General features: G+C 38.3%; 1 protein-coding gene across 8 annotated transcripts in view; it reads right to left on the bottom strand.

The window, feature by feature from the left end:
• MCF2L (MCF.2 cell line derived transforming sequence like) overlaps positions 1–15,604 on the bottom strand; it is a 109,005-nt gene that overhangs the window by 80,050 nt on the left and 13,351 nt on the right. Inside the window, exon 1 of one of the 8 annotated variants that reach the window (XM_072412294.1) lies at positions 2,286–2,333. The exons of the other annotated variants lie outside the window; for them this stretch is intronic. The gene's annotated coding sequence lies outside the window, so the exon portion shown is untranslated. Of the gene's footprint in view, positions 1–2,285; positions 2,334–15,604 lie in introns of those variants that run through there. 8 annotated transcript variants of the gene reach the window in all.

Raw genomic sequence — 15,604 nt, 5'->3', positions numbered from 1 at the left:
CCAATGTACCGAGGCCATCTACCACTGGCCACCAATGTACTGAGGCCATCTACCACTAGCCACCAATGTACCGAGGCCATCTACCACTGGCCACCATTGTACTGAGGCCATCTACCACTGGCCACCATTGTACCGAGGCCATCTACCACTGGCCAACATTGTACCGAGGCCATCTACCACTAGCCACCAATGTACCGAGGCTATCTACCACTGGCCACCAATGTACCGAGGCCATCTACCACCGGCCACCAATGTACCGAGGCCATATACCACTGGCCACCAATGTACCGAGGCCATCCAGCACTGGCCACCAATGTACCGAGGCCATCTAGCACTGGCCACCAATGTACCGAGCCCATCTAGTACTGGCCACCAATGTACCGAGGCCACCTACCACTGGCTCCCATTGTACCAAGGCCATATACCACTGGCCACCATTGTACCAAGGCCATTCACCACTGACCACCAATTTACCAAGGCCATTATTGTACTGAGGCTATCTACCACTGACCACCAATGTACCAAGGCCATCTACCACTGACCATTAATGTAGTAATATTTACTTCCTATTATGTTTATTACTGAAAACAATTTTGTCACATTTAGCAGGTAGGTAATAAGACTGATATGCTCATATTTTTCAATTCTTCATTCATCATTATAAACACACTAATGAGTTGAGATGAAATAATTTGTGGCATGGTTTCCCTTAGACATGGAGTTTTTATGTTCTCCCATTGTAAGCATGGGTTTCCTCTGGGCAAGCTGATTTCCACCTAAAGCATAATGGCAGGTCAAATAGCTTCCCCCTAAATGGGTCCTTAGCTATGTACACACACATTGAATGATTATTGTTTGTCAAAAATCTAACATGTACAGGGATCCCCTGACATCACACCAATGGAGGAGTTCACAGTGGGCAGCCATACGCTTATCCATTCCCTTCTCTATAGGACAGAATGGTGATGTGTACAGCGCTGGGTCCTTCATGACCATCCTCACACATTCATTGTTATTGTCATACATTATGACTATGGAAGGAACATTAGATTCTGAGCTCTTGGGTGCTGTATTTTAACCTGTATGTTAAAATGTGCACTTTGTGGTTTTTGCAGTGTTAGAAATTTTAAGGATGATATACAGTTACCATTATTTCGTAAAAAAAATTAAATGCACTTACTGCATGTTACTGCCAAAGTTGTTCTACTGTTACAAACCATTGTCATAATCATGTTAGGAAAATTGTTATGTAGAAAAAAAAAAACCTGTGTGAAGAAAAAGTAGTGCTGAAAGAATGAACGTATGGATTTAACCCATCATTCTGTATGGAAGTATCCATTTCCTGTTATGAAGTGACAACACTTGTCTCCCAATGATTGTTTAGCATTATCCATTTGCAATGTCATTGCTTATTGTGAAAGCCATTGTTGTCACCAGCCCCGAGCATTGTCCATAGAGCTGCTTGTACACATACAATTCCTGCACAGAGGTTTAAGGAAATCAGTAACCCGTAAAAAAAGAAATTAGAAAAGAAACAAAAATGCAGCAACTGTTTATGAAACTTTGTAACTTAGCAAGGTAAATGCGATCTAGTAATATTTAAAATCCAAAACTTCATCTAAAATAATTTCAAAAGAGTAATCGAACTGGATTAACAACTTGAAAAATGAGGGATTTACTATAAAAACCAATTATTACAGACTAATGCCCCGGTCTAATCCCCCATATGAGTTTTTGTATACAAAAATATTATTATGATGTGGAATACGTATGTTTCCAGGGTGCCAGTCAGAGCTGCTGCAGCCTGGGTCTTAGAAAAGAACAATTGGCATTTGTGTTTGTTCATTATATCTGGGAAAACACTGCACAAACACCGACAGCGTATATTTCATTTCCAAAATCATACCATTAATTCAGATGGAAACTATTCCCAGAAAATTGGCTCACCATCAGATGACAATAATAAATAAAATACAACTAGCAAAGCTTTGCAATGACACACAGTCTCACATATGGATTTTTCTGAACAAATAAGACACAAAAAAGTCAGAAAAAGAAAATTATTTTTGTGTTTGCTAGATGCTAAAAAGCATTTTGATATCACATAGGTTTAATGATTTATACCGTAACTGTAAATTATACAATTTCAGCACAACAAAAATCATTTGCAAGTACAGCAAAGTAAAGTTGGAGAATGTGTGGCACTGCAAAGCCTCTCATTAGCACTTCTTTACGCCTCAATGCAAGAATGCAGTGTTCCTCGAAGGAATTTCAGGAAAACTTACCTTAAATTTCCATACAGCGATATTACGAGCAACTAAATCATTTTCTCCAGGATTTTACTCTTGGTTGTATATTGTTTTTTTCAGGTCAAGAATGTTTTCCTCTTGCTAAAAAGAAGTAAAAATGCCTTATGTTTGTGAAGCAGCAGATATGCAGCGCGTGATCTAAAGCCTGCTTCTTTTCATAGTCCAGTCCAGCACTTCAATGCGTTCATTGCCATGGCAACCAATGGCTGCAGAGCATGTCACAGGGAGTTTACATGATGGGACAAAAGTATAGGGCCAAAAAAAGCTTCTATTCAGAGGGGCTCAGGACAAAAACATAAATATAACATTTATTCTACTTGTGTGTATTTATATCTAAATATTCAAAGAGAATTATTCCTGTGCAACTTTATGTAAAAACAATGTTTTATGGTGTTGTTTCTATTTTTGCACAAATATGCAGCCAAACATGTCACAGATAAATGTTTTGCTGCTGCTTGAGCTACCCTGTTGATTAGTGCACTGCATGGGGCAGATTTATTACAGCAGATCTAAACTAAGCTGTGAAAAAATGTGAGCGGGCGGGTTTAATATTGCGGGCAATGGTCCATTCTGCAACAAAGCTACCTGCTGGTTTGTGATTTTTTATCTCAATGTACACTGAGCTGGGCATGCTCAGCCTAGTGTACAATGCTATGTATGCTGGCATACCTGTGGATGCCAATCAATGTATGACCAGGCAAGGAAGATGCATCTCCCACACACGCACATGCGAGATGCATCATTCTGGCCAATAAAGATGGTCGAAGGTCCAGAACCTGGAAGAGGACTGGGTAAAGATGGCAATGCCATCAAACAGGTAAGTTTAATTTTAAAAATTGTGATTAGGAAGGTAAAATTATTTTTTTGGCAGAAGGAACATCACTAGCAATAAAAAACCTGTAGGATCGCAAATTTTCACTCAAGAACTCAAGAAAGGAGTTCTGTTTTAGGAATAGACTTTCAGAAAGCAGGTCTTTACTTAACTTATCCCTACTTTTGCAAATCTGATCACTATATTTATTATTTAGAAAAGAGCAATTGGTGAGCAAACGGCCATTACAAAATGTTTCCTAAACTGGCGATCAGAAGCCCTATTGACTTTAATAGAGAACCAAATTACAACTTTTTTTTTAGCCATATTTAAATGTGACGATTGCTGCAAAGTAGTGTTTGGAGTCTTTTAAACCAAGATCAATAATCCCCATTGTGGCCCATGGCATTCTATAATTACTGGGCACACTGGTAACAAGTTCCATCTTTACCTTTCTTGACTAAATGAATGAAGTTCAGGCTGAAAAGTGGCAAGTTCTCTAGCTGATAAAATAGGGCAATTTTTATATAAATAACTACATTTTTAAACAAACAGCCTGTTCACTTCTTCACTCCTATATATGTTTTGGGGTACAGTCCGTGTATGTCAAAAAAAGTATAAATGTTATCAAAAAAAGTACAGCCATCATCTGCAGCAGCTGTTACATTGGCTCTGTCATTATCAAAGTGACTACAAGATAACTCGGTAGTTTTCAGGAAAAGCTATAGTTGTTTTTCTGTAATTTAGGTATTTTTCGCCAAGGCAGAAGTTATAAAGCTGCCATGCACCCACATACAAAAATACATATGTATAAATGCCTCCCTGCAAGATCACATTTTTTCTCCTTGTAAAAATAGACACTGAACAGAAAGTACAAAATGCAGATTATGTACTTCAGTACCCAATGTCTATGATAACAGGAAACAGCCAGGGGCATAATGCAGGGTCTGAACTTCTCATGACACCCAAAGAGCAGAAATACCTAGCTTTTAGTAAATGCATAGCCATTATTTTTTCAGAAAAAAACACATCTCCATAGATTAAAGAATCACAGCAGGGATCTGAGTGGGTAATGGGTTAAGGTTAGGCATCAAGAAGGGGGGTTGACTTGGCAGCAGTTTGGGTTTTCAGCAGCATATTTATTAAAATATAACAAAGCAGCAAAAGTAATACTGACAAGGCTCAGCCTCTATGAAAAAAGTTAAGCCCTTTAAAGTAGTTAATAAACTTTTTGAACAGATTTTATTCCTTTAAGTAAGGTTGGTTTGCCATATTTATTGGAACCGAAGGGAGATATGTGATCTAGTTCTGCTTGAAAGATCTTCTTAAAAAGATTTTTGAAGTTCAAGAAGTAAGCAGCTGAAATTGACTTGGCTTTTGCAGTACGTGTACACCAGAAATTACTAGGTGAAGAAGAAGCTACATAAGGAGTCAGTGAATTGTGCTGCAGTGCCGGGGGCTTCTATACAGAAGGATAGAGCATTGAGATGAGCTAATCAGTTTAAAGTTTATCCTTTCACTGTCTAGTCACATAGTGGGAGAAGGACCACCAATACGTATTAATGATATGTGGAGGAATACCCTATGGTCTCCTGCCATACCAGCAGAGGTGTGCTGTGTGAGGGCAGTAATAATCTCAAAACTGGATAGACTGGAATATACATCCTTGGTCAAGTAAAATCCCTCTGTATTTAATCTTTGTATTATTATATCAATGTTTGCCTAGATTTAAAATCTCTTTTGCAAACTTAATAAGCAGTTTACAGTGAAAAAAGAGCCTTGAGATGCTTACAAGAAGAACTTTTATAGTGCATCATTTTTAATCTTAACTCATTGCATCTTTTTACTTTGTTTGGATTACATCGCTGTCCTCAGCATATGTACTCGCCGTTCTATTTATAATGGTGACTTTAGTATCCAATACATCAGATGAATACACCAAATAATTACACTGGAAGCAATTGTGAACAAGTATTCCGGCTAAGCCGACTGTCACAGTTCTGTCTGTGGCAACCCAACAGCTGAAAGTGGCAGCTGGGAAATCCTACACCTGATCCATTGACATTCCTGTGTCATGCTGCCTTGGCATGTCCACAGCTCCTCTCCAACAGTGAAGCAGATACATGGAGGCAGGAGAGAGAGGAAATGAGATTAGATTTTATCACTTCAAATCATGTACAAAGCCCAACCAGGAATGGCTGCCAGGAACAGAATCTTTACAGATTAATATGCAAGTAATAAATACATTTCTCTGTTGGGAGGACCAACAAGGCGTCACCTTTCCGGATGTAAAAAAAGAACATTTTATGGAAGACTGACATTGCTTTTTGTCCGTATACAGGCCTGAAATACACCCCATATTGTGTGTGAAGACCCCCTAAATGCTTACCGGTAAATATAGAAAAAAATATGTGTATAGGGGAACCATGAAGAAGATAAAACATCTCAACAAATGTATAGAAGCAACACATACAAGTACCTGCTAAATTACATCTTTTGGCAGAAGGCATGATACATATACAGCTACACGTGGATAATACATTATGTTGATAGTATTCACATTTCACTTATAATTTCACATCCATGACTTGTTTTTTTTTAATCTTTTTTATGACCAGCAGTTACAGGTCTTGGGACAAAACACTAAGTAAGGCTCCATAGGCTTCAGAAGCCAAGCCACAACATCACTGTGGCATGAGTGGGGATTTGCTAAGGACACATTGAACAATACACACAATGCAAAGCTGGAGCCCAATTGATTTCATTGGAAAGCTCTTACAGAATCTTTCAAACTTTTCAAAAATGTGCATTTAGCATTAAAGTGTGTGGAGTGCCAGACTACCTACTTTTGATTCCCTGCACAGTATAATAGAAACTGAGATAATACATTTAGGCCAGCTGGAACCATGTTGCTTTTGCAAAAAAGTCTCAGTTTATCACAGTGAACATGCTTACAGGTGACAGTGAAACACAGGGCTGACTTCATGTAGGAGGTGGTAGGAGCAAGGTAGGATATAGGTGGAAATGCTTCTTATAACAAAATGTGGCTTCTACTACGGAATCAGAATTATTCACAATTCTAAATGAGGTCTACTGACCTCATTTAGAAATTTAAATATTTTAGCTGGATAATATAAGAAGAAAACACATTTAAGGCTTAAAAGGGTTACTTAAATCTGAAAATATTGGTAAATTCAAATTACAATACAAAGAAATACTATTGTATACACTGGATAAACTATTGGCATTCCCACCATGCAGTCACTATGCTATTACAAAATCAAATGCTGCCACCTGGGGGGAATCTCTGGAAGTAATGCTTATTGATATGTGAAGTTCTGTGCAGCTAATCCTGTACACTACATTGACTCTGGACTTTCCTGTCTCACTGCTCCAACCTGTTTACTGGTTTATGTTGGAGCATCACACCCTTAGGGTTGTCTATTTATAATCTCCAATGTCCCTCCTGTCTCCAGTGCCTGGAAACTAATTACACAGAGTAAAAGCAACTGGTACATAAACCTCATTTATATATTATTCTATATTTATAAAGCACTGACATAGCATGCAGTAGTGTACAGTAAATATTACAAAACTACAAACAGCAGAAAAAAATATGACACAGTAGAATAGGAATCTGGCCAACCAGACTCAAAATCTAGTGAATAAACACCATATATTACTGGTAACATATAAAAGATGTATACATGGTGGGGAGGGAAAAAGTAGGATGTTTTAAAAAATGGGGGAAAAGAATTAAGTGGGAGGTAAGAAAAATCCTGGAGTTGTCCACTGGATGAGGTTCAGAAAACCTAGGCAGTTCAATGGAAGAGTGGAGAAAACACAATAGTTTGAATTTGATTCTAATATTGAAAGAAAGCAAGAAATATACTGAGGAGAGCAGTTTTGAATAAGGGTGAGAAAGATGGAGAAGTCTTGTAGATTGCATATATTGTAGAGAGAAAAATCTTGTTAGTAGAATGCCATGCTCAGGTATGTTGATGTAGTCAAGGCAAGTATAATAAAGTGGTGGACTTGGATTCTAGTAACCTGTAAAACATGAAAAGTTTTGAGTCCCTGGTCAAATATAAAGAGAATGCCTCATACTGCACAGCATTTCAGTTCCTTATACCCCTGTGATTCTTTCACTTAGGGCCCTAGAAGGTGGGGGCCCTGTACAAATTCCTAGTTTATCCTTAGCCCAGCTCTTTAATTAGAAAGGGACAAGTTTTGCAAATATTGGTGACCACACAACTTGGCAAAAGCTGAGTAGATGTGAGGGATGAAGGCTAGGTAGGGAGAAAGATGGTACAGTGTACAGCTACAGAGATGTCGGGAAATGATGTGAAGTTATATAAAAGTGAAGATGAATTCTTGATAAATCCATGTGGTTTCTTTCCATACACATAGATGTTTGAAATATAAAGCTGAAATATAATTGACATGTTTAATGTCCCTCTAACCAAGACAAACTGTAAAATATGATTTTCCCTTGTAAAATAAACATTAAATAAATTATACCGTTTCCACGATTATAAGGCACTGTCTTATATTTTCTGAAATGCCAAAATATGCCCTAGGTCTTATTTTCAGGGGATGTCTTATTTTCCATGAAGACTACAGTACACATTTATTGTTGAAAGTCACTCATGATCACTCATGTTCCATTGATTGTCCCCTTCTGATCACTCATGTGCCGTTCATATTCCCCTTCTGATCACTCTATGCAATGATTGTCCCCTTCTGATCACTCCATGCAATGACTGTCCCCTTCTGATCACTCTATGCCATTGATTGTCCCCTTCTGATCACTCTATGCCATTGATTGTCCCCTTCTGTTCACTTACCGGTAATTAAGTGTAGGGATCTCCGTTAGGGTAGATAACTCCGTTAGGGCAGGGATCAGCAGCGTGCTTCCTGGTTCAGAATCGCGGGGGCGCGTGTGCCGGCTTTTTACTTTCAGTTTGGCTCTGCACTGCAGCCAGGAGGAGACACGCGCTGCAGCCAGCATCAAGGAGACACACACGGGATCGGATATCAGGGGATGTCTTTTTCACGGGTGAGTGTCTTATTTTAATTATTTTTTCAAAAATCGGGGGTGGCTTATTTAATGGGGATGACTTAAAATCGGGGAAACACGGTAGCACAATGTAAGCTGATGTAAGCTTCTGGTCCATTCACAAAAGACAGTCATCAGCAAGTGTCCCAGGGTAGTGATGTGGATATTTGGGAACGACCCCAAATGAAGATAAATTGGGCTGGAGTATCATTTGACAGTAATTTTAGGTGAATAAAAATGGGTTCTAGATGTTTGCTAGAAACGGTGGGAAGGAGGGGTGTGTGTGTGTGTGGTTACCATTACCCCAGAGATATGGTTTAAATTTTTTTTATTATTATTTTGCAACAAAACATTAATAAATGAAGACGTAGAAGCATGCAAGGACCTTCATTTTTGTAGTAATGTGCCCTAATTACTTCTTTAACCACCTGTTACTTCTTTAACAACCTGGTTCGGGGTAAGAAAACCCCGTTTACCTGAACCAGGCTCGGGGTAGCTAAAAATATAAACACGCGTTACAGTGCAATCCGATTGTCATACAACATCGGAAAAAAACACTTACCTTGTCCCCGCAGCTCCTCCGGAGACGTCTTCTCTCTTTAGCCTTCACCAGGCGTGTACAGTGAGGATCTCCGAGGGTTTACCGGTGACGTCGCTGCAAGCGTCGGTGTGGGCGGGAGGCGGGGCGGGAAATTCAAATCACTTTGCATTGAACTCAATACAAAAAAAGCTGTATTGAGTCCAATACAAAGAAATCTTTATATAATATATATATAAATGTATTATATATATATTATATAAGCTACTGTATGTATATTAACTTAATGGATTACAAAGTCAAGGGACTGTTGGAAAAACAGGAAATATGCAGGGCAGTAGGTATTTTTGCACTTATCAGGGATCTCATTTTTATTCTTTTAACTTATTACAGTTTATATAATACAACAAGCATGACAAAAAAACATTTCAAAGAAAATGACACACACAGTAGGAAAGTTGAGAATAAATGAAGATAAAGGATCATACTAGAAGAATGTCTGAGGGTGATCTATAGAGAAACTTTATAATGACATTAATACATAATGAATATGATCAGTGACAGAGGATTGGAGGATGACAAAGGACAAGTAACTGAGGCACACTACTGATATACTCCTGTTTGGAAGAAACGCAAGGTGGTAATGTGAAGATAATGATGGATAGGCAACAGTGGTCATATATTGAAGAACAACACTGCTCAGATAAGAAGAGAATTGCTTTAGGAGAAGTAGCATGTAGGACATTATGGAGATAATAGGGACAATGTGAGAAAATGAAGATGACAATTTGTCATATCACAATATTGCTCCCAGGCCACTGCAGGCATTCCATACTTCCAGATATACAGGAGATCCGCTTCTCTAACACATGCTGTGGCTCTCTCTACCAATGCTGATGTCATTACAGTACAACGAGCCAGTGAGGGGAACAGTATGTGGTGGAGAGGCAAATATTCATCAAAAAGTCAAATACTTGCAGCAATTGGGAAGCAGGACTCAACTTACTTTTAGTGATGTCCAACATTCATATGACTGTAGTTAGACAGCACTAGGCACTCCTAAATGATTACGCTAATTTTTACAGGTTTGTGGTATGTGAGTGTTAAACTATGGTTTGAAAGAGCTACTGGAGGCAGCATGTGGTCTTCTTACATGCAGAATTATGGTATTAATTGTACAGAGCACCAAACAAGAAAAAGAAGTAGTGCTTAAAATGCTAACTAAAGTTCCATCTTAAAAATTGGCGATCAGGCAGGGTTTTATTATAGAAAGGGACAGGCAATGTCCCCTATGCAATAAAACAAACATTCACCTGCCTGATCAATCCCTCTGTTAAAATCACTGAGCTGAACACATCCAGGCTTCCCCTGTGGATGTCAAGACTTAATGAACTCCCACGTGCCTACATAGGAGTTACATCCTTCCGGATTGTCCAATCAAGATGGTCAAAGATTGGCCTGAGGAAGAGGAGAAGGATAAGATGGTGGCAACCGTGATGGAATGGGGACAGGTGAGTCTAAATTAGGTTTAGTTCTGCTTTAGCTGTGAATCATCTTCTGACACCTCTAACCATGTCCTGCATTACAATCCAAGTGCAGTACCGCTCCGATTGTGCCCTACTTCCCCCTCCTTTTAGATTGTAAGCTCTTCTGCGCCGGGTGCTCTTCTCCTCCTGTGTCATTGTATCTGTCTGTCATTTGCAATCCCTAATTATTGTACAGAGCTGCAAAATACCGTTTATTATTATTTTTAATAATAAAAAAGTGTAAAAGGGGCTTAAAGTTCTCTTGGCATATTAGCCACAAGTGTCAATAGGTAGACAGAGGAGGAATAAATCATAAACCATTCCTGATGTTTGATATTTATAGGCATTGGCCCACAAGCGACTATTACAGTAAATCAAGCCCCTCTTTTTTTTTGCCCTGGTATCAGAATCTTGCAGTATGATATACAGTCTGTACAGCAGAGAGAGAGGAGGGAGAATCAGCATGGTGCAGACAGACAGGTGCAAAAAGAAAAAGATCAAGTCATCTTTACTGATAGACAAGGCTCTGTATTTAGTGGAGATTATATTGAATATGATAATTTGTGTATTAAAGAATTTCAATTCTGAACAAAATTAATTTTATTTCAGAAACTAAAATGTATTTAGTTAGTATTTTAATACAACTAAGTCCAGCACAGGAAATGTTAGCTATGTAGAAAGTGTTATTTTGGGAACTAGTAATCTGAGTGGCTGCTAATTTATTGCCAAGGTATTTTAAATGACCTCATTGGATGTCCTGATATTTCTATACTGACACGAACGTTTCCTCTAAAGTCATTTGATTTCCAAAGGTCATTTTAGTTTCCCATTAGGAAGTCTCTAAATGGTTACTACTTTCTTAATAAAAAGCAGGTTCTTAAGCTTTAAACTAGTTTTTAACTATATTAGTAAAAATATAAAACATAAAAAAATAATAACTCCAAGATTCCAGATAAAGCATTTTTAGAAAAACTTGCATTTTAAAATCTAATAGCAGTCAGGGGAAAGCCCATCATTTTGTTAGTGGAAAAAACTTTTACTGACAGTAGTTGAGAACTTTAATGACCTTAATTTTTGAATCTCCAAATCTTTGGCTTGAATACTTTGCAGTCACTGACCTATAAAAAGAATGTGGAGGTAAGGTAGAACTTCTGATCTGCATGCTTACTCAAGGTCAAAGAATCAAAAAGTAATTGGATCAGGAATGCAACTTGGATTTTTAAGGAAAGATCAGCAATGGCAGCCAACACATTTCCTTTACATCTTCTTACCTCTCATCCATGGACACCTTAAAGTAAATCTAAACTCACAACTGTCCCCACCTTTGCTACTACCAGAACCTCTAAAATTAGTATCTGAAACAATGGAGGAAGCCCAGTCCTATTACCAGGTATATATTTTAGGTGCCCTAATGTTATCAGCTCAACAAATTCTGCACAGAAATGGTACTTTGGCTTTAGATCTATTAGAAGTAGCTAAATAGAAAATATTAGAAATCTGGAGCCAAGTGGTCATCTAAAACAATTCATTTAAAGAAATGTTATACTATTCATTCCTTTAAACATTTTTAATGTAATACTTTTACAGTTACAAAGACCTCATTTAAAAAATTAAATAGTAAAAAAAACAAATAAGATGCCAAATTTATAAAGCAGGGTATAAAAAGTAGGCTTAGTGGGTACTTTTACAACTGCAGTCTTTACACCACAGGTAATCAGATTTATGTGTGGCACAAATCTTTAAAATGCAAATGCACTCCAGAATGGGAGCAGATGGGACTACAGCTGAGCCGGTGGCAGAACACCGTGGCTCCCCACAGGTCTGAATGGCCCTAAGAGGTTCACAGTACACACCTTCAAATTATCTGCTCAGAGTGCCCCGAGAGCCTCCTAAACCTGGAATAATAGTAAAGTTGTGCTTTAAATATTTGTGAATAGGCAAGTCTTTATTGCAGAAAGAGACAGACGATGTACCTTTTGCAATAAAACATACTTACCTGCCTGAATACAAACATAGTCTAAGGAAGCAGTCGCCAACCTTTCAGACCTCATGGACTACTAAATTTATAATTTTTATCTTTTTAAAAAGATAATTACATTTGTAAAATAATGATCATCCTAATGGCGTCTGACAAGGACTGTGGGGTCTCTGATTCATTGATCAGATCACGATTAAGTGAAGTATTACTATTGTTACTATTATAATTAGTTGCATTATCTTTGGTCTTAATAAAGAAATGCAAAATATTTGTTTGCTTTTTCTCAGTCATTATGGGTTTATTTCATTAAAATCTAAGACTAAATAAGGAATTAAAGTTAATAAAGTCAAACTATTATTATTAATATTAATAAAAAGTATTTATATAGTGCCAACATATTACACAGTGCTGTACATTAAATAGGGGTTGCAAATGACAAACGAATACAGACAGTGACCCTGGAGGAGAGGACCCTGCCCCAAAGAGCTTACAATCTAATAGGTGGGGGAATTAATTAATAGGAGGGGAGATTTGTAATGGTGGGAAATAGTGACGATTTCAAAAGACAGAAGAGGATGGGTAGGCAAGTTTGAAAAAATTGGTTTTAAGTGATCTTTTAAAAGAGCAGAAAGTAGGAGCAAACCGAATAGGACGAGGAAGACCATTCCAGAGAGTTGGGGCAGCTCTAAAGAAGTCTTGTAGCCGTGCATGTGATGCACGAACAGTCTTTTGTAGCTGTTTGGTGTGATTGTTGTGCCAGGGTCTGGGGTTGGCAAGGCGGGGGTAGCGGAAGGTGGCAGGGGCAACTTTATCCAGAGCAAAGGAAAGAGAGTGGTTTAACTGGGTGGCAGCTTCAACTGAGGAGGTGATTTTGGAGAGAGTGGGGAATAGGGACATAAGGCATTTTGAGAATAGGTTGTGGTCAAGGTTACGGATATCTCTCTACCATTGACCAGGTCTGAGGTGAGGCAAGGGAGGGCAAGAGTTCGATAGGTTGAAAGTGATAAGGTTATGATCAGGGAGGGGAAATGGTGAGTTGTCAAGGAGGATGAGGTTGCAGAGTTTAGAAAATACCAGGTCTAAAGAGTGTCCGGCTATGTGTGTGGGGCCATTGATGTTCTGTGTGAGTCCAAATGAGGAGGTAATGGAGAGCACTTTGGCTGAGGAAGGATGGTTGGGCTCATCCGCTGCAACATTAACCGAAGATGAGGGTGGGCAGGTTATCCAAAAATTGTGATACTTGGCCAGGGGGGTGGTAGACAACAGAAACAATGAGGGGTAAGGGGCTGAAGAGACAGACAGAGTGGACCTCAAAATAGGTGAAAATGAGAGAGGGCAGGGTAGGAAGGACTCTGTATGTGCAGTTAGGTGAGAGAATGAGAGCCACACCACCCCCTACTTTGTTGCCAGGTCTGGGGGTATGTGTGAAGTGCAGGCTTCCATAGGAGAGAGCAGAAGCAGAGGCAGAGTTGGAGGAGGAAAGCCAAGTTTCAGAGAGAGCCAGAAAGTTCAGAGACCTAGAAAGGAGAAGAAACTATTTGATGTCAAATAATATACCCAATAAAGAAAATACACAGTTAAGGTCATACTTAACTAAAAGAGCATCTGAGAAAAAAACAAATAAAACAAAACAATTGGATGAGAATCGGTATCTGCAGAGCGGGGTGACTGTTGTAATGGTGGAAACAATACTGAAGCGTGCGCCTCAGTAACGGTTGCCTCATACAACTTAAGACTACACTGACTCAAGTGAAAACTGTAATTCTGAATATAAGAATTTATTAGAATATTATTTTTGTTTTATTATTAATAAAACATAAAAAGTGCAAATAAGGTCCAATTTTTCTGTGGACCCAATAATATAGATTAGGTTTTTTTTTAAAGTCAGAGCTCCGGCTATCCCTTGCTGCTCTACATTATTGATCCACATACAGAAACCAAAAGGTATTTGTTACCAACCTCATGAGCAGGTAGCTACTAATCAAATATGAACACAACACAGAGGACCGAATCATCTGAACTCTAATTATTGCACTTTGCAGATATAATATCTCCAAATGTCCAGATGTTCTTTCACATAGCCAACACAGAAGGGAAAACAGATTCCAATTTTCTATCTATTACTTTTTATTCTCCCCTTCAACATTGTTATTACAGCTTCAAGTTACCATTTAAATACCATATAATCATAAATGTTTCTTTGACTGATCTTGGACAGAACACTAGGCAATCAAAATATCAGTTAATTTGTTTTATTAAACTGTCACTTCAATGTGAATTGACTTGAGCTGAATCACACACCATGCTTCTGAGTACCTGGAATGTTTTATTAAGTGTCATTTTATGCTTCTATGGACTTTTAATGGAAGAAGATGGAATGGAAAATTAAACAAACAGGTAAAGGAAAATTCCACAAAGCTAATCCTGCATCCTTTACATCAACGGAAAAAAATGAAATGTGGCTTTACTTGCACTATAAATTAGTTAGAAAAATAAAAGATTACAATAAATAGACTATATAATTTAGTAAAAACAGTATTTTATTTGAACTATTTTTTTTAGGGGATGGTAAAAGGTTGATAACTTCTCTGACTTTTTTTCTTGGGAGATCATGACCCACACTTAGGCTTCCTACACATGTGCAATAATTGTGGTTGCAAAACAAACGATTGACGACCGATCAACGATTAGGCACGATTATTTTGAATGATCATATAGTGCACCATATAGTGTGATTCTGTACATGCTGTAATGATATGATCGTTCAAATATAATCCACCAATAATGTACACACGCTAGATATGATCCACTGAGCGATGCAGGAAGTGACATGTACCAGAGAAAGTGTACTGCAGAACCATCCACCGTCACTGAACGACCGTACACACAATAGACTGCGAACAATCATCGCCAAAACAGATCCACCAGGAGGGTCGTTCATTTCCAGAGACTTTCCTCGTTCGTCAGCATCATTGTGCACTATTTTTGTTAAAGATTATCAGCCAATCGGTTGTCAATCGTTCGTTTCAACGAACATGAATTGCATGTGTGTACGTAGCCTAACTCTAAGATGTATGTGTTTGTTCCCCATTAATATCCATTATTGTGCATTAAAAGTTGTTTTTACTGTGATGTAAACTAAATAACATTTAGAGCCTGAAAAGCGAAACTTAACTTATTGGTGGGTGCGGATCATGGCACATTTTGATACAGTTCACCCTAGGAAATGCTCACAGATGATGTGGAGACTGGGCACAGTCACAGTTATCAAGCATCAGGACTAAAAGTTTTCAGCTCAGGTAAGCCTGAAATTCAGTTTTAAGTCTCTTTCTACACTTTAAAAAAATGTGTGCATTATTTAATCATTTGGTAGGCCAATACAT

Source organism: Pyxicephalus adspersus, chromosome 1 (assembly GCF_032062135.1).
Source record: "Pyxicephalus adspersus chromosome 1, UCB_Pads_2.0, whole genome shotgun sequence".
Classification (NCBI taxonomy): Eukaryota; Metazoa; Chordata; class Amphibia; order Anura; family Pyxicephalidae; genus Pyxicephalus; species Pyxicephalus adspersus.
This window is presented reverse-complemented; position numbering and strand designations above follow the sequence as displayed.